Source organism: Geotrypetes seraphini, chromosome 1 (genome assembly GCF_902459505.1).
Source record: "Geotrypetes seraphini chromosome 1, aGeoSer1.1, whole genome shotgun sequence".
In the NCBI taxonomy this organism is placed as follows: Eukaryota; Metazoa; Chordata; class Amphibia; order Gymnophiona; family Dermophiidae; genus Geotrypetes; species Geotrypetes seraphini.
The window spans coordinates 502396809-502423332 of NC_047084.1; the positions used below are offsets into that span (position 1 = coordinate 502396809).

Here is a 26524-nt window from a genome sequence, read left to right on the forward strand (position 1 = left end):
GTGTAGTCTCGTTCAGTTACATGAAGTGTACGCCATGGATCCACCAAATCCAAGGTCGCACAAAGATAAGGAATGCCACGAGTTCCCACTCCCCTCCCTGAGATCCCGGGATTTGAGCGGTCAAGATCCTGGTCCAGAACCTGATTAAGATCCCCCGCTAAATATACTGGGCGGTCCATGCATTCCAATAATAAGGCAGTCAGGCATTCAAAAAAGGAGTGATCATACATATTAGGGACATAGACATTCAAGAGATAAAACAAATAAGTGCCCACTTCGAGAGAAAGTAACAGATAACGACCCTGTGGGCCATTCTCAACAATAGTTGCTGTGTGAGGAAGAGTTTTGTTAATCAGTATCGCCACTCCCGTTTTTTGTGCGGCGAGGAAGCCACAAAGACAGCTCCCACCCAAGATCTACACAATTTCGAATGTTCTGAATCAATCAATCGGGTTTCCTGGAAACAAACTATGTCGACTTTATGGTGCTTTAATTGGTTCAGAATTTTAGTTCGCTTAATAGGGGATGTAATACCTGATACATTCCAGGACATAATACGCATAGTTGTGGCTAATGGCATAAACAATTGGAAAAATAGAATATATGCATGCACGGCTGCGCAGAGAAACTATTATCCCGGGTTCCCAGCCTAACCCAAGACGACCGGTGAAAAGCCCTGTGAATGTCCACCCCAATCACCAGGTCTCCCCACAACTTGGAATCAACGCACCAATCTTTCCACTCCTACCTGCCCATATAGAACATTGAACCCTTTCTCTCAAAATCTGCATAACCAGGTGTCAAAAACATGCTCATATAAAATAATACAATGAAATATCTCATCCCATCCTATCGTCTCTCCCCACCACCCCTTCCCCCCACCCCACAAGATTCTCCAATCTAAACACAGCTACTGACCCACACAGGTGCAGGTCCAGAAGTGTGTAGGGTCACATAGAGACACCCCCCCCCCCGAGCCCCGAGTCACAGCAATTTACAACACAAGTATAACATCCTCACACCCACTATTGCTAAGGAAAACGAGCTTAAAGAAAGACAAAAACCAGGTGTAAGCATATCACAACTGTACATATTGTGAACCAAAAAGAATAAATGAGTGAGCAACTGCTACCCCTTCAACTAGGAGGGCAGTATGGCAGGAGTCAGTGAGAGATGCTATCAGACTGAGCAAGAGAGCTAGCATGCATGGTCCTGTTCTTCATTCACGAAGGTTCCTGTGGATGAAGCAGGTGAGTATTGAGGTAATTAGCTGCCTCCAAAGAGGAATCAAAGATGTGCCATTGTCCCTGATGGTGGAGGCGCAGAATAGCGAGATAAAGAAACATGAAGCGCATCTTTTTATTTGCCAGAGTAGAACAAAGTGGATAAAACAATTTCCTCTTTTCCATCAGTGCAGCGGAGTAATCCTGAAAAATGTGAACTTCATGATCCCCAAATTTCAAGGAATCTCTCATTTGCTTGTATTTACGCAGAATTTCAACCTTGTGATTATAGTTGAGCAGCTTAGCAATAATCATTCGAGGGCGAGCCTCCCGATTTTGTTCCTTGCCCAAACGTAAGGGCGTAAGGGGCCCAGATCCTCCTGCATGGGAAAATTATCCCGCAGCCACATCTCCAGGGTCTGCCCCGCTACCGTTTCTGGTATACCCAGAAAACGTAAATTGGACCAGCAGGATCTGTTCTCCATATCTTCCATTCTCACTGCATATGTGCGTGTCAGCTCTTGCAGCTCCTTTAGTGATTGCAGCTGGGCCCCCTGAGCATCCTCGATGCGGGATACACAGGTTTCTAATTCGGTTGTGCGGCATGTGGTATCCACAATCATGGTCTCCAGCCGCTGGCTGTTCTGATAAGCGGTCAAGGCCCGGCTGCATCATCAGTGAGACCACCGATGTGATGTCCCGCAGGGCTTCCGGCGAGAGTTGGCTGACCGCGGCCAAGGATCCCAGCGCCATTTTGTCTGTGGAGGCTCCCGGGCGATCTCGGTCTTTTTTTGTAGTTCGCATCGTCATCAAAAGCCCCTGCGATGAAAAATACTTGTCCATGTACTTGAACAGTATTACGGACAACTGTTCAGGGGATCCGCTAACCCTGCAGTGAGGCAAAATGCAGTTTTTAAGACTCGGGGCCCGGGAGCTCAGGCAGGACGTGTCTGCCCCAGCTTACAGCATCACGTGACCTCTGTCATCTGCAAATTTAATCACCTCACTTGTTCCAATTTCCAGATCATTTATAAATAAGTTAAATAGCACCGATCCCAGTACAGACCCCTGCGGCACACCGCTGTTTACTCTCCTCTATTGAGAAAAATGAACATTTAACCCTACCCTCTGTTTTCTATCTGATAACCAATTCCTAATCCACAACTGAACTTTGCCACCTATCCCATGACACTTTAATTTTCTCAGGAGCCTCTTGTGAAGAACTTTATCAAAAGCTTTCTGAAAATCTAGATACACTATATCAACTGGCTTACCTTTATCCACATGTTTATTCACACCTTCAAAGAAGTCAAGCAAATTGGTGAGGCAAGATCTCCCTTGGCTGAACCCATGCTTACTCCATCTCATTAAATAATAGGCATCTCAGAGACCTGGTGGAAGGAGGACAATCAATGGGACATTGTATTACCTGGGAACAAATTATATTGCAAGGATAGAGAAGATCAAATTGGAGGGGGGGGGGTTTGCGCTATATGTTAAAGAGGGAATTGATTCAAATAAAATAAATATTCTGCATGACAGAGTGGAATCCATATGGATAGAAATTGCATGTGTGAAGGAAAGAAATATAAAGGTAGGGCTATACTACCATCCCCCGGGACAAAATGAGCAAACAGATGAAGAAATGTTTTCAGAGATTAGGAAAGCTGGAGAATTGGGCAACAGTATATTAATGGGTGGTTTCAATTACACCATATCAAAAAATGAGAAGCATAATTTATGAATCATAAACAAAAAATATATAATTATGCTCAATCCAGTCAATCTGGTCTACATGAACCCAGGATGTCTTCAAGGTTTACAAACCAAAAATATTACTAGTGAAACACTGAGGAGCACCTAAAAAAAGGGAGTTTGGAGAAAAAAAGACCTCAGTTAGGCAGCTTCATGGGTCTTAAAAAAAACTCCAAACCTGGTGCTACTACTCAATAGTTCAATGCACACTTGTAGGTAGTTCTCCACTCCGTAATCCCAAACATATGGACCCTTTTATTAAAGGATGCTAAACCCTGAGCATGCATATTAGGCTACCATAAAGACACCTTAAAGTGTGTTTCACAATATATTTTTTTGTTTGCATGCAGTAATCTGCAAATTTAAAAAAATAAAAATAAAAAATAGAAAAAGCCCTAAAAAAGTACTGGGTTAAACCTGGAGTCTGGAGTTGGCAGTTAAAGAGAAGGGCACAGATAGAAGGGACTTACCAATTGAGCGGAGCTCCTGCCCTGTTGGCACTTTGGTTCATAAGGGTGACTCTGTCCCCTAGTGGTAATCTTATGGTACTACCAGTAGGGGGTGAAACTGCCAAATAAGGACCATTCCTGCCCCCATTAGCCACTTTAGCAAGCAGGCCCCTTTATTGCCTATACCCAAATCTAACCCTGCCAATGTTTCTGATGGGTGTTGTGCCTAAGAATGTAACCCTAGAACAGAGGTAGGGGACTCCGGTCCTCGAGAGCCGTATTCCAGTCGGGTTTTCAGGATTTCCGCAATGAATATGCATGAGATCTATTTGCATGCACTGCTTTCAATGCATATTCATTGCGGAAATCCTGAAAACCTGACTGGAATACGGCTCTCGAGGACTGTAGTTCCCTACCCCTGCCCTAGAATATGGCAGAGAGGCTCACATACTAAATTACACATTGTTTGCACACATTATTAAAATTGTGCCATTAGCACGTGGACATTAAAAAGGATTAGTGAATGGGCCTTTAGGCCCAGATTCTATAAAGCGGCCACTGATTGCGTGTCAATCACACATCGGTGCTGTTTACAGAATTGCACCTGCAGGAAAGAAAGGTGCTGGAAATGTAGGCTAGGATTTTCCAGGCCTCCATTTCTGGCACCTATCTTTGCACGAATTATGCTTACGTGGGCGCTTCAGGCTACCTAATGCCAATTCCAGCATTGGCCACACCCACAGAGGTGTTCAGCAGCCTAAAGTGCCTATGATCTTAGGGTTGGCCAAACAGGTTGAAAGAGTGATGGCGAAAGCTAGAAGGATGCTAGGTTGCATAGGGAGAGGTATGGCCAGTAGGAAAAAGGAGGTATTGATACCTCTGTATAAGACTCTGGTGAGACCTCATTTAGAATATTGTGTACAATTCTGGAGGCCGCACCTTCACAAAGATATAAAAAGGATGGAGTTGGTCCAGAGGAAGGCTACTAAAATGGTGTGTGGTCTTTGTCATAAGGCATATGGAGACAAACTTAAAGATCTCAATCTGGGGGCATTGGGAGACCTCAGCCTTCCTCTCCTGCTTGTATGGGCCAGCTATTTTTACGTTTCCATTTGCTGGATGGGGGTGGCATCCCTTTGGGTTTTCTTTTTGTTTGCCATGCTATATCTGTGCCTTTTATGTGTCTACTTGTGGAGAGTGTATTTTCTTGTGTATATAATGCCTCTTTGTATCTGTGCTTTTGATATTCTTGTTGTTCCTGTTCTTTGGTTATACCCTTTCTAATAAAAATGATTACAAAAAAATAAATAAATAAAATATCTCAATATGTATTCTTTGAAGGAAAGGCGGGAGTAGGGAGATATGATGGAGACGTTTAAATACCTACGTGATGTAAATGTGCATGAGTCAAGTCTCTTTCATTTGAACGGAAACTCTACAATGAGAGGGCATAGGATGAAGTTAAGAGGTGTTAGGCTCTGGAGTAATCTGAGGAAATACTTTTTTAAGGAAAGGGTGGTAGATGCGTGGAACAGTCTCCCGGAAGAGGTGGTGGAAACAGAGACTGTGTCTGAATTCAAAAGGGCCTGGGATAGACACGCGGGATTTCTTAGAGAGAAGAAGAGATAATGGTTACTGTGGATGGGCAGACTAGATGGGCCATTTGGCCTTTATCTGCCGTCATGTTTTTATGTAGGTGTGATTCCAGTGCCTTTTACTTAGGCACTAGTGGGTGCTTTAACTTTGCTGTTTTTTTGCCATTTAAAATTGCTTTTCTTCGTTAATTTAGGTGCCAGTAGTACGCCGTTTCTAGAACTTCCCCCTTATTGCCACCCTTTTTGTAGGCTGTAAGGGCTCACACGCTGCACTAACTGATTAGCACAGACATGCCCTCTCTCTACCCCCAGACACATACCCTCAGCAAACAAATAATGAAATCTTTTTAGCATGCCAGTAGCACACGCATATGCCTCACAGTATACCATTGTCAGCTGTGGTAGCCATGCGTTAGTGCTTAACGCAACTTGGTAAATGGGCCCCTTAGATTGTGAACCCTCCAGGGGGCAGGGAAGTACCTATTGTACTTAAATAGGCTTGAAAAGAGGAGATTGACTTAGTAGAGAAAGAGAGATTGTTCAACCTCTCCAAGGTGGGGAGAACGAGAGGGCACGCTCTAAAGTTAAAAGGGGATAGATTCCGTACAAACGTAAGGAAGTTCTTCTTCACTCAGAGAGTGGTAGAAAACTGGAACGCTCCTCCAGAAGCTGTTATAGGGGAAAGCACCTTCCAGGGATTCAAGAAAAGGTTAGATAAGTTCCTGCTGAACCAGAATGTACGCAGGTAAGGCTAGAGTCAAATAGGTCACTGGTCTTTGACATAAGGGCGCTGCGTGAGCAGACTGCTGGGAACGATGGACCACTAGTCTGACCCAGCAGCGGCAATTCCTATGTCCTTATGTAACTGAAAAAGGTGTTAGTCAAATCCTAATAACAGTAACAACATGCCAAATTTTATTACAGTGGTGCCTCGCATAAAGAACGCCTCGCACAGCGAACGCTGCACACAACGAACTTCATGTCATGATTCATACAACGAACTTCGTTTCACACAACGAAGTCGCCCAAGCTTCCACGATCGCTGCCGATGTATTGCATCCTTCCGCGCAGGCGCTGCAGGCAGTCGTTAGTCACTGCGCTTAACGCGTTTCACATAACGAACTTTTCGCATAACAAACTTGCTCCTGGAACGAATTAAGTTCGTTGTGTGAGGCACCACTGTACTTGTAAAGCCACATCTTATCAGAAAGTCCATCTTGCATGCTCAAATGGAAATTTGAAAACTATTGCCAAGATCAGGCAATGCACAATAACGCAAGTTAATGAGATTTCATGCACATTAATAATGGAAGCCCCTTTATTCTTAGTGGAGGGCCTATCTACTCTGTGCTTAATATTTGGTGTTTTTGCACACAGAACACGCTGAGAAAAGGAGACTGCGTGGGGATATGATCGAGACCTTCAAAATACTGAAAGGAATCGACAAAATAGAGCAGAGAAGATTATTTACGTTGTCCAATTTGACACGGACTAGAGGACATGTAATGAAGCTAAGGGGGGACAGGTTCAGGACTAATGTCAGGAAGTTCTGCTTCACTCAGAGAGTGGTTGACACCTGGAATGCCCTCCCAGATGAGATTATTGCGGAATCGACCGTCCTAGGCTTCAAGAGCAAACTAGATGCATATCTCCTTAAGAGAGGCATGTAAGGATATGGTGGACTATAAATTACGACAGGTGTACACCTGGCAGGGCCTCCGCGTGTGCGGATCGCCGGACTTGATGGACCGAAGGTCTGATCTGGAGATGGCATTTCTTATGTTCTTATGTACAACATTTTTCATGCAATAGTAGGCCAGTGTTGGTGTCTACTCTGAAGCCAGGATATTTACACCTAACCAGGGGCACAGCTACCATTGAGCAAACCAGCAAAATCACCAGGGCTACCCAATGGTAGGGGCCGCTTGCAGCTGAACCCTCCCGTGCACTGACGTCAGCACCTCCCCACCCCTCGCACTCAGTTACCCTCCCACAGGGTCTTCCAAAGCTACAGAATTGCCAGAGAGGCAGGAAGCCTTTAATACGGTCTCTCTGTAACTGTGGAGGACCTAGCAAGCAAGTACATAGCAGAGCATAGGGGGAGAGGGGGGGAGTGCTGGACTCAGGAGGTGCCATATAGTAACCCTAATGGGGGAGGATGCATCTTAGTCCTCTCCTCCCGCCCAGGGTCCACTGAGTCCCAGCTATACCACTGCTCCTATATTATGAGTCTGTTTGTGCTGTTTTGGTTTCTATGAAGTACCTTTAAATGATCTCCTAAAGACAGCCGATTCTGTGACCTCTATGACCTCTGAAGGACTAGAGATGGTCTGTACTCTTATTCAAGCTCTGCCGAGAGTTCTAAAATCTACTGCAGGTAATAATGACTCAAAGTTTATTTACATTCTTTGGGAAGTTTATTTATTCTTCCCATAAACTGTTTGCACAATGGCTACTGAACCTGCAATTCTGGTATACAAAATTAAAATAGAAAACAAATAAAAAAGAAAACATAAGGCTAAAACTAGCAAGCTACAAAACATTAGCAAGCATTATAATTTTATTTATTTAAAACATTTATAACCCGCTTATCAAATATCTATGTGGGTAACAGCAGTACATACGTAGTTAAAACAAACATAACAATGCATAGTAAAACAGCATATAACCTACTATCCAAAACCTGTACCTAAGACAAATAAGGCAGTGAACTACCATTGTAAACATTACTCATGTTTGGAAAAGCCAAGCGAAAAAAAATATGCTTTCAGGCTTTTCTGAAAGACTAAAAAGTTGGGAGTTAAATGGATGGAATCTGGAATTGAATTCCATAGCATTGGGCCAGCCACTTGAAACATTCTGGATCAGACTATAAAGTGAGGAAAATGTCTTAGATAGAGAATGACATGGTGACTGTTCCGCAGGTAGTCGTGGGTAACCTGTCGAAATGGTGATGGGAAAAAAGTGCTCACTCCAGGTACGGGGACAAGGCCATCCACCGCTCCATGGAGCGGTGAATGGCCTTGTCTCCGCAGTTAAGGGAGGGGACGTGCACGGTCACCGATTGCACGCGGCCCCCTCCCTTCTTCCTACCTACCGGCCGCATCTATCTCCCTCCATCCCTCCCCCTTACCTTTGTGGCACGTTAGTGTAATTTGTGCAGGCCGCCGGATCCTGCCTGAAGTCATGTACATCTGCGGACTGAAGCTTCTCTGACACAACCAGAAGTTGCATCAGAGAAGCTTCCGCCCACAGAAGGTAAGGGGGTAGGTAAGGGGGAGGGAGGAGATGCTCAGATCACGCAAGGGTGATGGAAAGGAACAGATGCTGAAGGAGGGTGGCGAGAAGGAAGGGTGGTGGTAGAAAGGAGCAGATGCTGAAGGGGGGTGGAGAGGAACAGACGCTGAAAGGAAATGGGGAACAGAAAGTTGTGGAGAAGACACTGAAGGGAAATGGGGAACAAAGAGTGGGGAGAAGACGCTGAAGGGAAATGGGGAAAGGAGAGTGGGGAGAAGACGCTGAAGGGAAATGGGGAACAGAGAGTGGGGAGAAGATGCTGAAGGAAAATGGGGAACGGAGAGTGGGGAGAAGACGCTGAAGGGAAATGGGGAACAGAGTGGGGAGAAGACTCTGGAAGGGAAGAAGATAGAGATGCCAGACTATGGGGGGCGTGGAGGGAAGAAGATGGGTGCCAGACCAATTAGGGGGGAGTAAAGGGAGAGGCACAGTAACAGAGTAAATGGAAGACACAGAGAGAAGACAGACAGTGGATGGAAGGAATTGAATGAGAAGATGAGGAAAGCAGAAACCAGACAACAAAGGTAGAAAAAAAATTTTCTATTTACAGTGGTACCTCGGTTTACGAGTGCACCGGTTTGCAAGTGTTTTGCAAGACGAGCAAAACACTCAGCAAACTTTTGTCTCGTAAACCGAGCACTGCCCCAATAAATGAGCACTCAGCAATGGTGGCCCAGGGGTGAGTACTTGCCTGCGGGTGCTGCACAGCGATTCCAAAGTGGTGCCTTCCTTGCCTCGGGGTCCCCATGCAGCTGCCCTCCTGCTTCGGCGATGCCTCTGCCGTCCGTCAGCGCTCTCCCGGCTCCCATCTAAACTGGCCATCCTGAATGAGCATGCGCACTACTTCTCTCTCCTCTCCTAAGTCAGCCGCTGCCCCAACAACACGCTCACCACATACAAGCACGCAGGACGTCCTTGTACGTGATGAGCGTGTTGTCGGGGGAGCTGCTGACTTAGGAGAGGAGAGAGAAGTCGTGCGCATGCTCATTCAGGATGGCGGCCGGTTTAGATGGGAGCCGGAAGAGCGCTGATGGATGGCAGAGGCATCGCCAAAGCAGGAGGGCAGCCGCATGGGGACCCCGAGGCAAGGAAGGCACCACTTTGGAATCGCTGTGCAGCACCTGCAGGCAGGTACTCACCCCTGGGCCACCATTGCAAACTTTGGTTGTGGAACGAATCTTCTGAGTTTGCATTAAAGCCTATGGGGAACTTTGCTTTGAAAAACGAGCATTTTGGATTACGAGCATGATCCTGGAACGGATTATGCTCGTAAACCAAGGTACCACTGTATTTATTTTGCTTTAGGATAACGTAGTATATTAATTGTGTTTATAAAAATTTATAAACAAAGCCCTGCCAGCTGAACATCTCTTTCTCTAGTTCAGCAGCCAGAACTTTGATTTATAAGGAAAGAATATGGATGCTGTGGTCGCGGGGACGGGGTGGGGACAGTGGTCACGGTGATGTGGTGAGGGGGGGGGTGACAGGGATGGTGGTTGCAGGGCCAGGGGCGGTAACGGGGACAAATTTTTTCACCATGTCATTCTCTAGTCTCAGATGTCATATAACTACTGGCAGTATACAGAGTACATAACATAACATAGTAGATGACGGCAGATAAAGACCCGAATGGTCCATCCAGTCTGCCCAACCTGATTCAATTTAAATTTTTGTATTTTTTATTTTTATTTTTTTTCTTCTTAGCTATTTCTGGGCAAGAATCCAAAGCTTTACCCAGTACTGTGCTTGGGTTCCAACTGCCGAAATCTCTGTTAAGACTTACTCCAGCCCATCTACACCCTCCCAGCATTGAAGCCCTCCCCAGCCCATCCTCCACCAAACGGCCATACACAAACACAGACCGTGCAAGTCTGCCCAGTACTGGCCTAGTTCAATATTTAATATTATTTTCTGATTCTAAATCTTCTGTGTTCATCCCACACTTCTTTGAACTCAGTCACAGTTTTACTCTCCACCACCTCTCTCGGGAGCGCATTCCAGGCATCCACTACCCTCTCCGTAAAGTAGAGGGTAGTGGAACATAAGAAATGCCTTCACCGAATCAGACCTTAGGTCCATCAAGTCCGGCGACCCACACACGCGGAAGCCAAGCTAGGTGCTCTCTGATGAAGACTCTAGACAAATCCAAAACTTCACCTCACTCTACAAGAAGAGGAAACAAGTAATTCTCTTGCTAAATCTCAAGTCTGGGATAGCTACCTCTGATATGTTGTAAATTTTACATTAAAAGTGTTCCATCATCTTCTAATCTTTTCAGAAGTAAAACAAACCAATAACATCAGGTAATTCATTCCTTTATTTTTCTTTTTCACCCTTTAGGGGACATGCTAGTATCTCTGCAACAAGGAAGAAAAAGAAAAATAAAGGAATGAATTACCTGATGTTATTGGTTTGTTTTACTTCTGAAAAGATTAGAAGATGTTGGAACACTTTTAATGTAAAATTTACAACATATCAGAGGTAGCTATCTCAGACTTGAGATTTAGCAAGAGAATTACTTATTTCCTCTTCTTGTAGAGTGAGGTGAAGTTTTGGATTTGTCAAGAGTTGATTGACCTCAACTCCAGAAAGTATTTCTTCACTGAGAGGGTGGTCGATCATTGGAATGAACTCCCACAGCAGGTGATTGAGGCCAACAGCATGGCAGATTTCAAAAATAAATGGGATATTCATGTGGGATCTCTAATGAGGTAAGGGCAGGGGGTGGTGAGCAAAATCAAGGAGAAGGGTCACTAGAGTGGGCAGACTTGATGGGCTTTGGCCCTTTTCTGCCGTCATTTTTCTATGTTTCTATGACCTCACTTTCATCTTCATACGCTTGTTGAGCTCTCTGATGAAGACCCTGTTTTACTCGTATCCCTCAATGTGATTTGCAAGAAGGTGTGCATCCAACTTGCCCTTGAATCCCAGAATGGTGGTTTCCGTCACAACCTCCTCTGGGAGAGCATTCCAAGCGTCCACCACTCGTTGTGTGAAACAGAACCTCCTGACATAGCAATACTTACATCTGTTTGCACCGTGTCCAACCTCATTATTTTTGTGAGCTGTTATTAATACATTTGTTCGTTCTATGGCTCTTTGTATTGGTACCAGTTTGTTTTTGCTAAGTAACTAAAATAATTTTCAAAAAAGTGAACTTTTTTCAGAAATGGGCTTGATTGTGCCATTGGATTAAAATTACCACTCTGACAGGACCACTCAAGGATTTCCTATCTTTTACTGTTTTGTCACTATGGATCTGCATAGCAGAAAAGTTTTCGTTCATTTTCGGATTGGGCTTATGTCCCACCTTTAAAACTTTTTATGGGTTGGCTCGGCTACTGAAATCATTGATATTGATCACTATCAAAATCATACTAACTAACTGGAAAAACCCTTCCACTTTAACATATTCGGCTTGAAGGAACATGGTATATACTGTTGCCAAATATGAACATGTAGCTGCAGAGAGAAATGGATCCCTGGCATCAGTCCAACTTACCTGGCAGCCCTTGAAGGACTATTGTGGTCTTTTGTGAATTATATGGTCTACTACACCGTTATCTCCCTCTTTTACGAATGCATAGCGCGGGTTTTAGCGCCGGCAGCGGCGGTAACTGCTCTGACGCTCATAGGAATTCTATGAGCTTCATGAGCAGTTACCGCCTCTGCTGGTGCTAAAACCCACACTATGCTTTCAAAAAAGAGGGGGTATGTTTGGTAGCAATAGTATAACTCTTGTCAGACTGGTTGCTTTTGCTTTTCTCACATTTAGCTGAACAGTCAATTTTCTTGATATTGTCTTAATTCATCTTATTTTGTCTCATCTTATTTCATTTTCTTTTACTATCTGAAGTGCACAACTACATTGTTTTAATTGTATGAATATGCTTCACCTTATCATATACCTGAACTTGATTTTTCTATTGTTCATTATGTTAATTGTAATAAATACAATAAAAATATTGAACTTAAAAAACAAATAACTTTATATCAGGGGTGTCCAACCTCCAGCCCAAGGGCCACACGCAGCCCCGTGAAGTATTTTGTGCGGCCCCAGTTGAGGGTGATGCAGTGTTTTCCTCCGTTGCCCCCGGGTGTTTACCGCCTTGCCGGCTCCCTACTCTGTCTTGCTGCAGCATTTGCGCGGCCCCAGAAACATTTTTTTCGGCCAATTTGGCCTAGGGAAGCCAAAAAGTTGGACACCCCTGCTTTATATGGTTTGTTTCACATATTCATCCTAATAAAACGTTATAAATCTTATGAGAACTTTTCATTGCATGCCAATCCACTTAACATGCATTAACTCATGGATTGATATGTATTAAATTGATTTAGTCCACACTAAAATTTTAAATGCGGTTTTCTATAACTGAGATAAGGCCTGGTAATAGGTACACACACTCATTGTAATAGAGTGACATTCTGCATGTTAACAGATGCCTTTTTTTAAACACTCATAAAGTATCTGGGCTTAGAATTTATGGTATGTGCAATACATCTGTCTCACAGAGCAGTCAGTCTAACTGGAGTACAGTGGGGTTTGTCTGACTTACTACCTCTAGTTTGAAAGTCTAAGCCAGGGGTAGGGAACTCCGGTCCTCGAGAGCTGTATTCCAGTCGGGTTTTCAGGATTTCCCCAATGAATATGCATTGAAAGCAGTACATGCAAATAGATCTCATGCATATTCATTGGGGAAATCCTGAATACGGCTCTCGAGGACCGGAGTTCCCTACCCCTGGTCTAAGCAAATTAGGTTCAGGCTTGTTTCAGCACAGATCAATTTGCTTGTTTCTTTTTTTTTTTTTTTGAGGAAAGTTTCAACTCTCTTTATTCCAATATGCAACAAAGCAATGGAAGGAGGAGCTTAGACCTGAATGACCTGGCTCTTTCTTTTCTTGTCACCTCCTAGCTCAAAATGCTTGCATCTCTTAATGGCTAGCTTCCTTTTAGATCTGCAGTTTGGCTCCATGCCCTCAAGCCTCAAGACAATTTTTTTGGTGGTCTTAGCCTTCTTACGGAAAATAGGCTTCATTTTGACCACCATAGCCACTCTGCTTGCGATCATATCTTCTCTTTCCCATGGCATAGAGAGAGTCTTTGCCCTTCTTGTACTGCTTACAATATTTTTTGCAATAAGTCCTATGGGTTTGGGGGATGCTCATCTTCCTGCCAACAGACGAGAGAGAAAGAAGCCAATTTGCTTGTTTCTGGTGCACGTCAGAAGGGATGCTTTCCAATGCAGATCAGTAGTTGACTTTCAGGTGCTCATAAAATGTTGAATTATCACTACATATGTGATATAGAGAACACTTTCTTCCCCTTCTACAGGCAGAAAGCCATCAGAAAGTCTCATAAACCAGTCTCATAAACCTCAAGAATATAAAGCCACAGTTCAGACCATTCAAAAGGGAGAAAAGAGTCATTTATTACTATTCAAAGCCTGAGGCACAGCTGAAGAAAGTAACTTAACTCTTCAGCAAAGCAGGTCTTCCAGAATTAAATTTAAGGTTGAAACTGAGTTTTTAGGCAAAACAAAAAATGTATGAAAAAGCCTTTGTGGGACCTGTGCGCTAAAGACACAAAGGCCCAGAGTCTATAAATGACATCTAAGTTAGGCACCTAGATCTAGGTACCTAATTTAATTTTCTTAATTGGCTTAATCGGCATTGATAACTGAAAGCACCATTAAAAAACAATTTTTAATAAAAGCATTAAAAATTAATTAGCTGGTAGGCATCCAAATCAGGGGTCCTTTAATTAAAGCGCGCTAACCAATTTAGCGCGCACTAAAGATTAGCATGCGCTAAATGCTAAGGCGCCCATAGAATATAATGGGTGCCTTAGCATTTAGTGTGCACTAATCTTTAGTGCGTGCTAAATTGGTTAGTGCGCCTTAATAAAAGGATCCCTCACTAGGTGCTTACCACTCCTACCTTGAGTGCTATCCCCCAAGGTGGACCATAACATCCGGTAACTGTGATTTGGGTTATTCTTCCCAATGTGCATCACTTTGCATTGGTCCATATTAAGTTTCATCTGCCACTTGGACGCGTCAGTCTTCCAATTTCCTAAGATCTGCCTGCAATTTTTCACAATCTGCATGCTTATTAACAACAACAGTTTAGTGTCATCTGCAAATTTAATCACCTCACTCGTCATTCCAGTTTCCAGATCATTTATAAATAAGTTAAATAGCACCAGTTCCAGTACAGATCCATGGGCACTCCACTGTTTACTCTCCTCCATTGATGAAAACCATTTAATCCTACCCTCTGTTTTCTATCCGATAACCAATTCTTAATCCATAGCTGAACTTTCCACCCATCTGATGACTATGCAAGTAGGCATAGATTTGGGGAGGATTTTATGCTCGGTTTGATTTAGGCCAAGAAAACCCTAGCCTAAATGGGTTATTCAATGCTTACCGAGCTTAAGACCGCTTAGGTGTCACTAAGCATGATTTTATAAATGGCACCTAATGGATGACTGGCAATCACGCTCAACAGTGCTTAGTTTATATGTGTATATATGTAGGACAATTGATTTGGTAAACGTGTGGATATAACGTATGCACATAAGTAGGATGATTAATGACTATATTGTAACACCACCACAGAGCTCCATGTATATCAGCATAGAGCCCATGTTTTTAGGGTTGCCAGATTTTACTATAGTAAAATCCGGACCTCCTAGACCCGCCCCAGTCCCGCCCTGTTCCGCCCATCCCCGCCCTACTGCATCCCAGTCGCACCCCCATCCCACCCTAGCCCTGTCCCAACCTTGCCCCCACCCCTGCCTGATCTCGTCAGGCAGGAGGAAATCCGTGCCTGTGTGGATGCCATGCAATGATGTCATGCACACATGTGTATGTTGTCATCCCATGGAATCCACCCATGCAGGGATTTCCACCTGCCCAACGCGATTTAGAGGAGGCTTTTCAAAACCCAGACAAAGTTCCAGGATTTGAAAAGCTGTCCGGACCCCCGGACATGTCCTCAAAAAGGAGGCCATGTCCGGGAAAATCCGGACGACTGGTAACTCTACATGTATTGTAACACCTCACAGAAGTTTTTTGTAACTCTGTATGGTAACATCGCTACAGAAGCTCATGTAGCATAACACCTTTACAGAAGCTCATGTAAACTGCTCTGAATTGACTCCCAAGTTATTAATAGCGGTATAAAAGTTCTCAATAAACATAAACACAGAGATTAGGCACTGTTTATAGAATCAGAACCAAAATGGGAGCAAAGCCTTAGTAAATTCTTCCCCAATTTCTTTTTTTCCCCCATTATTTATTTATTTTATAATTATGGTTAAATTTAACAAGCAGCACACTTGTACAAGAAAAATGGAACTAATAATAATAATATAATAATTTTATTTTTATATACCGTCAAACCTTCAGTTCGAGGCGGTTTACAATAAGAAAAAGCTGGACATAAAGCGAATTACAATATTCGTTAAAAGGTTTCCCAGAAAAATACAAATTACAATTAATTCAAAATCAGAATCAAAATTAACATGCTGCGGAGGCCGACAGCAGCCAGCTAGGACTGCTACAGCACCAGCAATCCTCTGCAAGCTGCCTTAATTAGCTGAAGGTGAGACCAGGAGGCCAGGGGGGAAGATGTAGGATGCTACAAAGAAGAGGGGAACATGCAGGCCTTTGGGGGGGCTGGTGTAAAATTACAAGGATGGAGGGAGGGAAGGGAGCTCCAAAGAAACGTTGACTGGGGAGAGAGGGAGGGGGAAGAAATAATGGGTCTAAAAACAGAGGAGAGGAGAGAGATGGTGGATAATGTGATTTAGGGAGTGAAGGAACACAAAGGGAGAGAAGTTGGACACAAGGATGTTGTGGGGGGGGATAGAGATACTGGATAGGAGGGTAGTTGGGAAGAGAAAGGGAGAGCTGGTGGACCCTGGGATGGTGGGGAAGGAGGGACAGATGCTAGATGAAAAGGTAGTTGAGAAAAGGAGAGATGGTGGATCTGGGGATGGTGAGGTCCATCGCTGCAGCTGCGGGGATGGAGATGAAAAAAAGGAAAGATGGCAGACCTCTGGGGGAGGGAAGGGAAACAGAAGGGGAGGACTGAGATGGAAGATGGATAGTTAGCACGGAGAAAGAAAATGACAAATGGGCAGGAGACCTTGGCAAGCGAGTTATGAGAAGACGTTTGTTGCAGAGCCTGGGACAAACATGATTTGAATAATGACCAGACAACAAAGGTAGAAAAAATAATTTTATTTTCTGTTTTGTGATTATTCTATGTCAGATTTGAAATGTGTATCCTGCCAGAGCTGGTATTAGACCGTGAACATGAGCTAGGATTTAACAGAGAGAGGAAAAGTCTTTTTTGGTTTTTTTTTATTTTGGTGAAGAGGCTATAAAATAAACCTACCAGGATGTTTGAAAAAAACACCCAATTGAGCAGAAAAATCTTATCAAAACATTGATTCAATAGGCTGAATCGAATCAAATTAATTTTTTTTTCCCTGAATTGGACAGCACTAGTGACAACTAAATTGTCAGTGGTCTTCGTTATAAAGCATATGGGGACAGACTTGAATATCTCACTATATGGTATATACTTTGGAGGAAGGGCAGGAGAAGGGACATATGGTACAGACATTTAAATATCTATATGGCATAAATGCACAGAAGGCATGACTCTTTCATCTGAAAGGAAGCTCTAGAAAGAGGGGGCATAGGATGAAGGTAAAAGATTTAGACTCAGAAAAACCTGAGTAAATAAAGGGTGGCAAGTTTGTGAAACAGATGCCAGTGGAGGTGCTGGAGACATAAACTGTATCTGAATTCAAGAAAACTTGGGATAAGTACATAGGATCTCTAACGGATCTAGGAACATACAAATATGACAAGTTTCACCTTAATGTGGAGTTCTAATATATGCCTGCCAAACACACTATTCATAGTTATGGGGCAATATTTTCATCACTGGTTACTTAACACCTAAAGAAGGAAAAAATATGTATAATTGCTGTGCAGTGTGTTAGTCACAGTTAGAGGGCATATATAATCCTATTTTCTTATGTCTGTCTGGACAGAGAGAAGCAGCACAGATGGCCCATCCCCCAAGTGCCTTTGGGCTCTGTTGGATTCTGCTGCAGTCTGTTACTATGACAGGCCTCTCCTACATCATGGGCCAGGTGCAGCTGACTTAGCTAAGTGTCTGCAGTATTAACTGACTACGTGATATATAGCTCCCAGGGTTCAGCTCATCCCATTCTGAATACAGTATACTATTACAAGAAAAGCATGGTTCTTAAAAGAATTTTGAGAACAAGAATGTACACTTCCAAATTACTGATATTCCTTAAAGAAACATCGAAACATGATGGCAGATAAAAAAACAAATGGCCCATTCAGTCTGCAGCATCCACTAACTCTTCCTCTCCCTAAGAGATTGCATGTGCTGTTCCACATTTTCTTGAATTCAGACACAGTCTTTGTCTCCACCACCTTTTCCAAGAGACTATTCCATGCCACTACCACCCATTTTGTACAAAAATATTTCCTTAGATTACCCCTGAGCCTCTTAACTTCATCCTATGCCCTCTTATTCCGGAGCTTTCTTTCAAATGAAAGAGACTCGCCTCATGCACATTTATGCCACATAGGTATTTAAACTTCCCTTTGAGGAACAAGTTAACCTCCTCTGAAAAAAGAACATTGAGGAGTTTACAGGAGGATATTTAAAAAAAGGATCAAGAGGAGTACCAGGCAACTATAGACCTGTGAGTCTCACGTCGGTCCCTGGGAAGATGGTTCAGGCGCTGATCAAGGATAGCATAACCCGGCACTTAGACACACACGACCTGATGAGAGCCAGCCAACATGGATTCAGGAAAGGGAAGTCATGTTTGACGAACCTACTTCAATGTTTTGAGACAGTAAATTGATAATGGAGAGCCGGTGGATATTATATACTTGGATTTTCAGAAAGCATTCGACAAGGTTCCACATGTAAGACTCCTCAGGAAACTGCAAGGCCATGGAATAGAAGGAGATATACTAAGATGGATAGGCAATTGGCTGGAGAACAGAAGGCAGAGAGTGGGCATAAATGGGAAGTTCTCAGACTGGCAGAATGTGACTAGCGGTGTGCCCCAAGGCTCGGTACCGAGATGTTGCCTGGTGTGCCGTACGGTGCAGACACTGATTAGGCCTCAGGCCGGGTCCCGCACGCGCTCCCATGAGACTCCCCCGGTCCCCGCTGCTGTTCAGTTTCGATCTTCTGCTCTGACGCAACCGGAAACAGGAAGTTGCAGCAGAGCAGAAGATTGAACACTGAGCAGCCGCGCGTGTGCGGCTCTTTGGGAAAGCGTGCATGTCGCCGAAAAACAAAACCTACAAACTAAGGTGAGGCGAAGGGAGAGAGCTGGCTAAACAGTAGGATCGATTGGGCAGGCGAGTGGTGGCTGCGGGGACCGTGCGATCGCTCGTGTTCCCGGCTCAAATTGGAAGGAGGGAGTGAAAGGGAAAAGGATTCTGGGCCATGGGGATGAAGACGGAAAGAAAAACCCACAGCAGGAAAGAAAGGGAAGGACAGGCAGGTAAGCCAGATGCTAGAAGCAGGGGGGGGGAAGAAAGAGGGAAAAAAGCTAGATGGGGTTGAAAAGAAGAGACACACTGGTATGGAAGAGGAAGATAGGGGAAATCTGGACACAGGAAGGTAACAGAAAGAGGGGAAATTATGTGCATGGGGCATAGGGACAGAGACATAAAGGGGACATGCCATGGGGATGGTATATGGACACAGGGGGGGGGCAATGACAGATACATAGGGGAGATATTAGAAATGGAGAAAATAGGAGCACAGAAGCGAGATGGTTTGTGGGGATGGGACAGGGACCGAGCTCGCAGGCTCCAGTGGCTTGCACAAATTACATTATAACGTGCCATGAAAATAAGAGGGAGGAAGGTAGATAGATAAGCCACATGAGAGGAGCTGAAGGGTAGTAGAAAGGAACAGATGGTAAAGGAGGGAGGGAAGGGTGGTGGTGGAAAGGAATAGGACAGACATTGAAGGAGGGTGGAGAGGAATAGACCCCGAAGAGAAATGTGGAAGACAGAGTGGGAAGAAGACAGATGCCAGACTATGGGGGAGCGAAGGGAAGAAGATGGGTGCTAGACCAATTGGGGGGGGTGAAGGGAGAGGCACAGTAACAGCAAATGGAAGACGTAGAGAGAAGACACACAGTGGATGGAAGGAATTGAATGAGAAGATGTGGAAAGCAGAAACCAGACAACAAAGGTAGAAAAAAAAATTATATTTATTTATTTATTTTTTGCTTTAGGATAAAATAGTATATTAGTTGTGTTGATAAAAATTTATAAACAAAGCCCTGCCAGCTGAACATCTCTTTCTCTAGTTCAGCAGCAGGAACTTTGATTTATAAGAAAGGAATAAGCTAAATATTACAGTACTAAGGCTTATATGGATGCAGCGGGGACGGTGACGGGGCAGTGAATGGGATGGCAGTGGCGGTGACGGGGCGGTGAAAGGGATGGCGGTGACGGTGACGGGGCGGTGAAGGGAACGGCTGTTGACGAAGAGCTACGTGTGTGTCTTTCTTCGATTCCAGCCAGAATATCAGCTTTGTGTTCAGCCAAACAGGCCCAGGTTTCGCACTGAATAAAGTATTTTATAATTTTTCACTATTCTGTTTACTTAATATTTCATAATAAAGTAATTATAAAATACTTTCTTTGTGTTTATTTGATTCCTATTCAAGAGAATTACTTTATATATAGTCAATATAGGCACAGAGTTAAATTTTTTAACATTTTCTAATGGTGGTGTGCCTCGTGATTTTTTTCATGAAACAAGTGTGCCTTTGCCCAAAAAAGGTTGAAAAACACTGACCTAGAGGATGGAACATCCAGTGAGATCATCAAGTTTGCAGATGACACAAAGCTATGCCGGGCAATCAAATCGCAGAAGGACAGTGAGGAACTCCAGAGCAACTTGAGCCGATTGGAGAATTGGGCAGATAAATGGCAGATGAAGTTTAATGTGGAAAAATGCAAAGTGATGCACTTAGGCAAAAAAAATAAAGAACACAAGTATAGTATGTCAGGTGCAACTCTGGGAAAAACTGAACAGGAAAGGGACCTGGGTGTATTAATCGATAGGATCTTGAAGCCATCGGCACAATGCACAGTGGCAGCGAAGAACACAAATAGAATGCTAGGCATGATAAAGAAGGGAATCACGAGTAGATCGGAGAAAGTAATAATGCCGCTTTATAGAGCGATGGTCAGACCACACTTGGAATACTGCGTCCAACATTGGTCTCCATATCTAAAGAAGGATATAAAAGTGCTCGAGAGGGTGCAGAGACGAGCAATGAAGCTAATAAAGGGCATGGAGAACTTGGAATATGAGGAACGACTTAAGAGACTGGGATTGTTCTTCCTTGAGAAGAGGAGACTGCGAGGGGATATGATCGAGACTTTCAAAATACTGAAAGGAATCGACAAAATAGAGCAGGAAAAAAAATTATTTACAATGTCCAATGTGACACGGACAAGAGGACATGGACTGAAGCTAAGTGGGAACCAGTTCAGGACAAATATCAAGAAGTTCTGCTTCACGCAACGAGTGGTGGACACCTGGAATGCTCTCCCAGAAAAGGTAATTGCGGAATCCACCATTCTAGGATTTAAGGGTAAGTTAGATGTACATCTCCTTATGAGCAGCATAAAGTGACATAGGTAAGGGTAAGCTAGATGCACATCTCCTTATGAGAAGCTTAGAGTGATATGGGGACTAAAACTATGCCAGGGTACATCTGGCAGGGCCTCCACGTGTGCGGATCGCCGGACTTGATGGACCTAGGGTCTGTTCCGGACATGGCACTTCTTATGTTCTTATGTGATACGGAAGGCAGATAAGGAAGGGAGCATTGTGGTTTGGGATAAGACTCAACATTACCAAGAGGCTTATTCCCAGTTAGGTGATGCATCAGTTTATTCTATGTTAGACTGAGACCCATCTGATGACATTTTTCCTGAATTAATAATAATAATAACTTTATTCTTTTATACCGCCATAACCAAAAGTTCTAGGCGGTTTACACTAAAAAGAGCTAGACAATCAGCGAAATACAATAATACAGTAAAAAATACAAATATTTGTAAAATAGAATTTCAATAATAAAACTCACTAAGTAATAAACTTGTCGAACAAAGTGGTCTTAATTAATTTCCAAAAACCGCAATAGGATAACATAGCTTGCTGAATACATTTACCTAACCAAGATTATTGCCTACCAGCTTGAAATTCTAGGGTCCTATCTACAAAGGTCTTATATCTACACCCATTAATTTTTGGATAAGCAAATTATTCTGCATTGTGAATCGTGGGGGGGAAAAAACCAATGCTGAGTATGCTTTTGACCTTTCAACAATTTAAAGTTCCAGTTATATATTTCCTTCCAAAAGTTCACAAGGATATGAACAAACACCCTGGGCACCCTATCGTATCGGCCCGAGGTTCTCTTGTTATGTTATGTTGCATTAAATTTCTAGACCGCATAACCATATGTTCGATGCGGTTTACAAAAGATTATAATATGAAAAAGTATGACAGGATCTAATTTAAGAGAAATCTTGAAAAAAGGAAAGTTTTCAACAGTTTTCTAAAGTGTTCATAAGAGTAGGATGTAAGCAGCAATAGTCGAAAATCTTTATCATGAAGAGCTGCTTGATATGAGAAATTATACTCAAGATACTTCTTACTTTTACATCCCTTAACCGAGGAGAATATAAAAGGATCATGTGTTTTTCTACTATTCTTATGTGACATTATAAGGAACCTATCGACTAAATACGACGGTGCTAAACCAAAGACAACTTTGTAATATAAGCAACCCAGCTTGAAGATCACCCGAGCTTCAACAGGAAGCCAATGCATCTCACGGTAGTAAGGTGTTATGCGATTGTATTTCTTCAGACCGTAAATCAATCTCACCGCCATGTTCTGAATCAGTCTCAGTCTGGCAGTATTTTTTTTAGTGCTCGTCAAGCAGACAATGTTACAATAATCTAGAAGACTCAGCAGCAATGACTGGACCAAAATTTTGAAAGCTGCAACTTCAAAATAAGATCTAATAGTGCACAATTTCCATAAGGTGTAATAGCCCTTTTGGACCACAGCATCAAACTGGTTCTTCATGGTTAAACACTGATTGAAAACAACTCCCAATATTCTAATTATAGGGCATATTGGGTATGACATTGAATTGATCTTAATTGATAGTTCGTGGGAGATCTTTTGTGAAGAGGCAAAGAAAAATTTAGGTGTTTTTTTTTTAATATAATTTTTATTGGAAATTGCAACAATGACTGTACAACCAGGTATAAAACAAAACAGGTCTACAGAAACCATGGGAGAGCTAACGCTTACCATTAAAGTCAGGTATCACCAATGAAGAAACAGTGCCGATCTGATCCACAGTCCTATTGCAATACTCTCTAAAATTGAAAGGGGATAGATTCCGTACGAACATTAGGAAGTTCTTCTTCACCCAGAGAATGGTAGAAAACTGGAACGCTCTTCCAGAGTCTGTCATAGGGAAAAACAACCTCCAGGGATTCAAGCCAAAGTTAGACAAGTTCCTGCTAAACTGGAACGTACGCAGGTAGGGCTAGTCTCAGTTAGGGCGCTGGTCTTTGACCAGAGGGCCACCGCATGAGTGGACTGCTGGACATGATGGACCATTGGACTGACCCAGCAGTGGCAATTCTTATGTTGTCCTTTTAGGATATAGACCAAACCCCCCCCAAGCATTCACCCAAACTAATCATCTCTCACGCATACAAACCCCCATTTGCACCACATCAATCGCACCAGTCAAACCACACCTGTCCCAGGCATCCAAACTCTGCAGGAGTGATGAACAATGTTGAAAAATGCCAGAGCTATGCTGAAGTGACCTCCGAGGTCGCTCAGCCTGTACAACACTGCAAATTTAGTTTTATCTTGATTTAATTTAAATTTAAATTCCTGCATCCAAGAATCTATCAGATTCAACACAGACTCAATGATTTTAGTACTTATGGATAAAGCTGCACTGCAAGGGATGATTATTGTAATATCATCAGCATAGTTGAACAGCTTTATGCCCAAATCGCTCAGTGAAGAAAGAGTGTGCAAATATGTTGACACATTTTTGCAGCCTTTAATGTACACCATTCCTTCTTTTCTTTTGGACACAACACAATTTTTGAACTGTTTAGAACAGGGGTGGGCAAACTTTTTGACTCGTGGGCTAGAGGGGCTGGGCGACCGGGGGAGGCGCCAGGCAACTGGGGGGGTTCTGATGCGCTGCAGAATGAGGATGGTAAGAGAAAGGGCTAAGGCACAATGAACATCCCCACCTCCCAAAAGGACAGACTGTTGTCTCTGGTTTCTGCTTTCATCTTCGTTTCACTCTCTTCCTTTCAGCGTCTGCCCCTTCCATCCACTGTCTGCCCTCTCCCCCTTCCATGTGGTAACTGCCTACTTTCTATGCCCCTCTACCCTTTCCATCCAGCCTGTGCCCCCTCTCTTCTTTTTACATTATTCATTCCAGCTTCACTGCTCTCATTATCTTTCCTACACCAGATCTAGCATCTTTGTCCCTCCCTCCTTATTTCTCTGCTGACCCCCTTTCCAACATCAATCTCTCTCTACTTTCTCATTCCCTTGTCTCTCCCCTTTCCCTCATCTTATCTCTCCATTCCACCCTGATCCCTTCCCCTCCTCTAATCTCCCTGCCAGCTGTTTCCTTCCTTTTTTCCTCCTCCCCTGTCCAGCAGTACCCCTTCTCCCTTCCCTCCCCCCTATCCAACAGTAACTCTCTTCCCTTTCCTTTCCCACCTCCCCTCCAAGCAGCAACTCTCCTTCTCCCTCCTTCCAGGTCCAGTAACAGCTTTCCCTTTATTTTCCTTAGTCCAGCAGCTTCCCAGCCCCCAACCCTTCCCTCCCCTCTCAGTACTTGCCTGGACTAGCAGTGCTGATGCTTTGCACTGTGGCCCCACTGCACAGGAGAAGAACAAAGGAGCAGCTCCCCAAAAGCGCTGCAGCTCGCATTTGCAGCTAGTGCTTCATCCGCTCAGGTGCGAGGCCTCTTCTCGGCCATTTGCGATGCATGACCGCGCCACCCGCTAAACCATGCCAAACGGAGGTTGGTGGCGACATGCTCCATCCACACACCAGTCGCCCCAACCCCCTGTGGGGGGCCAATTGCAGGAGAAGAACCAGGAAGCAGCTCCCCTAAAACGCTTCAGCTCATGCCTGCCACAAGTAGATGGAGGTTGGCAGCAGCAATGCTCGCGGTCCTTCCACACACCAGTCATGGAGAAGGGCCGGACAGTCGGCGGGCCAGTATAAACATCTAAACGGGCCAGATAAGGCCCACGGGCCATAGTTTGCCCATGTCTGGTTTAGAAGCAAAACTGGATGATAATCATGGTCACGTTAGACGTTAAGGGGCTCATAATCAAAACAAAAATATGTTCATAAACCAGGGAATAAAGGACAATCTTATAATTGGTTCTCTGCATTTAATCATCCCTTATGCAACTTAATGTACAAAATACTAGCACCAGCCAAGCTGCCAGAACTTCCCTAAGTTCCTTCAGTACCCTCAGATGTACACCATCCATCCCCATTGCTTTGTCCACCTTTAGTTTTAGCTAGCTCCTCATGAGCACAATCCTCTGAAAATCGATCAGGGTGTACCACACCTCCATTCCTATTTGCATTTGTCCCAGCACTTCAGCTGTGAGCACAGAATAGAAATATTTGTTAAGCAATTCAGCCTTATCTTTATCGGCTTCTACATATTTCTCCCCTTCACCTTTGAGTCTCACAATGCCACTTTTGTACTTCTTCCTATCACTAATATATCTAAAAAAGTCTTATCCCCCACCGTTTTACCATGTCAGCTATTTTTTTCTTCCATTCCATATTTGCTTTCCTGACTACTCTACCAGCCTCTCTTAACTTTTCCAGATATTTTGGCCTGTCTTCCTCTTTCTGCATACTTTTGTAGTTTATAAAAACTAGCCTCTTTTTTTTAACCTTCTGTCACACCCACGCTCTCTGAGAACACCTTGAGCTGTCGGGTAGTGACATGAAGCTTGCTACTGGCGTGGTCCCTTTAGAATTAGGGTAACCTTTCAAGTTGGTAGTCGCTGGCAAATGCCCCACTAAGCTTATTCTCCAAGGATTTTGAAAAAAATCACACTTTGTCAGAATGGCCTTGGTGAAAACATAAGCTTTTATTCGGCCACCGGCCGTGGAATTACTGTGCCGCTCCAGGTTTTCCTGGTAGCATGAACAAAATACAAAAACAACCGAAAAAGTTCATTTCATTCCTGGTCACCAAGCAAGCAGCTCTGGACTTGATTGGTAAAACACATACAGTCCTTAATATGCCCTGAGGCTAGGCAGTGAAACAGTTAACACAAATAACTTTCTCCTGTAGCTTTGACAGAAGAGGCATTCCTGTTCGTAACTGAGGAATATGTTGTGCTGTCCTGCAGTGCATTCACTCTCTCTAGCTGGGTTGAACTTTCTCCCTAGTCCCGAGCAGGCTTTTCCCTGAGAGGGTTAATTTCACTCTTCCTATGAGGCAGGCAGACTAATTGACTTAGTTAGTTGCTATGGCAATTTCTTTACAGCTGGGCACTTTCACGGAGTGTGGAAGTCAGGAAATTCTGGGCTTTAAAACTAGCCAGCATTACAGCCTGGCGTTTGGTTCAGCTGTGCACATAACCTGCAGAGGAGATTACTGTATCCTTTCCACACTTCAGCAAAACAGCATGTGAAATTGCCGTACAGGATTATTTCCCTAGTAACTCCCACAGTCATTAGCTCAAAGAGCAAACAGCAAAATACAGCCAAAACAAAACTCTGTTCACAGACCTTTTCAGGATATTCAGCTCTCCATCTCCTCTGGCCAGCTTTCCTGTATAGCCCCACTTTCCTCCAACACCATGGGTTCTGGGGGAAGGAATTCAGTGGCCAAATTACCAGCCTGTTCCTCAGTCATTTCCCAGTCAGTGCTGAGGAACTGCTCAGCCCCGGCCTGCCTCTGCTCTACTGCCAAGCCTCGTTCTGCTCCTCCTCCTTCCTCTCTTTCTAACGAGCCTGGCTTTAAGCTGAGGGGAAGAACCACTCCCCC

General features: G+C 43.8%; 1 pseudogene; it reads right to left on the minus strand.

The window, feature by feature from the left end:
- Positions 1–13187: 13187 nt before the first annotated feature.
- LOC117369018 lies at positions 13188–13485 on the minus strand (annotated as a pseudogene).
- Between the last annotated feature and the right edge of the window lie 13039 nt (positions 13486–26524).